Raw genomic sequence first — 3686 nt, forward strand, 5'->3', positions numbered from 1 at the left:
TCATGTGACGTGTATGGCTGTTAACAGTTGCATAAAGAAATGCCAATCACTTAAAATGGATGGAACTCGTGGAAGAGGGAGACCCGAGAAAACAGGATCAATTATTGAAAGCCGATCTCAAGACTCTGAGCCTTATGAAGGAGATGACTAAGAACCAAATAAGTGGCACATTGCTTTACTCAAGAAGACTCATCTGCCACAGCAGAATAGATACAGACGCTGGTGTCACATATAATGCACTTGTGCTGGTGCAGCATTAGTAACACCCTGTACACTCTATGGAGTGGTTGGCATCAGGAAGAGCATCCAGCCACAGAAGCCATGCTAGAACAGAAAATGGGGCCTGGTGCAGTCCCTGGTCTTACCAGCTCCCTGCTAGCCAGCTCCACGTAAGACCGTCCAACTCATGCAAGCATGGAATGAGGACACTAAACAATGATGATGTATGTACTTGTATGCATTTGTAAATATGTGTATATGAGTATGCATATATGTTTGTGTGTATATACATGTGTGTGTGTGTGTGTATATGTATATATGTATATATATATATAAATATATTAGGTCATTTGGAAAATAATGGCCAATTTTAAAAATAAGCCTATATTCTTGAAAAAATGAACTTAGAGAAAGATTTAATTATTCAAAGTATGATCCCTGAACAGCTATCCATTTCTCCCATTAATTAACACGGTCATTTATGCTTCTTTGGTAAAATTCAATGGTTTTGCTGCCAAGAAATCTTTGAATTCAATTTTGACCTTGGTTTTGGAATAGAAGGGTTTTTTTGTCTTAAAAAAATGTCTAGATGCTTGAAAAAGTCGTAGTCGGTGGGCGAAAGAACAGGGGAATGTGGAGGGTGTGGCAAAGTCTCGTATCCCAAGTCTGTGAGCTCTCCTGTGTCATCCTGGAAACATGTGGTTCAGTGTTGTCATGGAGCAGAATTAGACCATATTGATTAACATGCATTTCTTGCAATTGCTTACAGGCACCAAGCATATGAAACATTTCTCTGATACTTTGTCGTGGGTTGTATTTGACTGTTGTTTTTAAATGTTGATCATCAAGGGTGGATGGACATTCTCTACCTTCTTGATCTTCAAGGCACTCATCCCCACTATGGAATCTCTCAAACCACTGTTGTACTGTCCGATCATTAGTAGACTCTTCATCTCATGCTTTGTTGATATTGGCGGCTGTTTGAGAAGCATTATGTCCAAGCTTGAATTCATGCAAAAAAAGTAAATGCATTTCTTCTTTTTTCATGTTTGGAATTAAGGATTTCTATGCTTCAAAATTATATTCTGAAAGAAATCAATAAAAATATACTAAAGAATATACATCAGTTAGTAAACATGTAAAATTTCATCTAAAACACTACAAAAATAACATCTTAAATCAAATTTGAAAAAATGTATTTTCCAAACAACCTAATATATATGTGCATGTTCACTGAGTCTCCTGAAAGAGGCAGAGGCCAAGTTGATTTGACAGAATATCTCCTCATCAATGAGTCCGGTGTTAGAAATCATGCTTCTAAGATAGCAGAATAAGCCTACCTGCAATAGAGGAATGTCACCAATGAGGATGAGCTGAAGGGGAGATGAGTATGGAAAGGTTGATTCGAGAACTTCAGTTTTTCCAATGATTCACTTCAAGACTGAGTTGAGAAAAGGCATCTTCTTATTAAGTCACCTCTGCAAAGTCTACCTTCAGTACCTGGAAGTGAGATGTAGGGAAATTATTGCATCCAAGCTAACTAAAGAACAAAGTGGTTTCCATCCTTGATGCAGCAAGAGATCATGGGTCTGCTGTCAAGAGGTGTTCTACTTGCTTTGTAGATATTGTAAAGGCATGTGACCACGTACTGCAGGACATGCTATAGAAGATTTTGCACGAGTTTGAGATTACTGGGCAACTTGTCATTGCCATGAAGTCCCTATATGAATCTGCAGATGCTTGTGTTTCGACTTGGGTGTTGGACTTCAACAGGGGTGTATATTATCACCTCTCCTTTTCAAAATTTTTATGAGCTGGATAGGTTTTTGAAGCCATTGTAGATATGGTATCACAACCAATAAGTTTCAAATCAGTTGCCAGATATTTGCAGACAACATGATGCTACTTGGCACAGCAGAATGTGATCTCCAGTTTGCACTGAAAAGTTTTGCTGCCGAGGGTTGTGAGGCAGGCATGAGAATTAGTGTTGTAAAGGAGAGATTGCTATTCTTCAGAAAGACTTCCCAGTGTAGATATATATTCACACTCACATGTAGGTATATCTTTATATATATATATAAATATTCTTTTACTTGTTTCAGTCATTTGACTGCAGCCATGCTAGAGCACCACCTTTAATTGAACAAATCAACCTCAGGACTTATTCTTTGTAAGCCTAGTACTTATTCTATTGGTCACTTTTACTGAACTGCTAAGTTACGGGGACATAAACACACCAACATCAATTATCAAGTGATGGTGGGGGGACAGAGAAAGACACACAGGCATACACACACACACACACACACACACACACATACGACGGGCTTCTTCCAGTTTCCGTCTACCAAATCCACTTACAAGGCTTTGGTTGGTCTGAGGTTATAGTAGAAGACACTTGCCCAAGGTGCCATGCAGTAGGACTGAACACGGAACATGTGGCTGGTAAGCAAGCTACTTACCACACAAGCAACGTTTTGAAACATTAAATTCATCAAGGTATATTTCAATAATATGGAAATTTTATTCATCGAAGTAAGTACCATTACAATCAACGCCATTTGCCAACAAATTATAAGTTTCTTTATTCCAGTAACATAAAAATCTGGAGTTCTGGAGCTGATGAACACTTTGAAAGCACTTTCAGCATCAGTTTAATTTTCGAACTCCTTCTCATACTAGGAACCATCAAGGAGCTTGAAAAAGTGGTAGTCAGTAGGAGAAAGGTCTTGGGAATAAGCTGGGTAGGGAAGAACTTCAAAGCCGAGTTCCCTCAACTTCTCGAGCATCATTACTGAAACGTGTAGTCAAGCATTGTCATGAAGAATAATTGGACCTCTTCTAGTGACCAGTCTGGTGTGGAAAAGTACTATATATATATATATATACATATATATATATATATATATTCTTTTCTTTTATTTCTTTCAGTCATTTGACTGCGGCCATGCTGGAGCATGGCCTTTAGTCGAGCAAATTGACCCTGGGACTTATACTTTGTAAGCCGAGTACTTATTCTATTGGCCTCTATTGCCGAACTGGTAAGTTACAGGGACATAAACAAACCAGCATCAGTTGTCAAGCGATCTTGGAGGGACAAATACACACACACATACACACATATATATCTACGACAGGCTTCTTTCAGTTTTCATCTACCAAATCCACTCACAAGGCATTGGTCAACCTGAGGCTATAGCTGGAGACACTTGCTCAAGGAACCACACAGAGGGACTGAACCTGAAACCATGTGCTTGGGAAGCAAGCTACTTACCACACAGCCATTCCCATATATACATAATATAATATAATATAATATAATATAATATATATATATATATATATATATATATATATATATATATATATATATATATATATATATAGACATACATATATATACACATATATACACACACACACACATATATATCATCATCGTTTAACGTCCGCTTTCCATGCTAGCA

At 37.9% G+C, this 3686-nt stretch overlaps 1 long non-coding RNA gene across 1 annotated transcript in view; it reads left to right on the forward strand.

Annotated features, from left to right (window-relative positions):
- LOC149134640 (uncharacterized) overlaps nucleotides 1–1365 on the forward strand; it is a 7810-nt gene extending 6445 nt beyond the window's left edge. The window contains exon 2 of the long non-coding RNA XR_016242593.1: nucleotides 1–1365. This exon is cut by the window's left edge and continues 2102 nt beyond it. This is a non-coding gene — a long non-coding RNA (uncharacterized LOC149134640).
- Nucleotides 1366–3686: the final 2321 nt, after the last annotated feature.

This window comes from Octopus bimaculoides, chromosome 7 (genome assembly GCF_046866305.1).
Source record: "Octopus bimaculoides isolate indiv1 chromosome 7, ASM4686630v1, whole genome shotgun sequence".
In the NCBI taxonomy this organism is placed as follows: domain Eukaryota; kingdom Metazoa; phylum Mollusca; class Cephalopoda; order Octopoda; family Octopodidae; genus Octopus; species Octopus bimaculoides.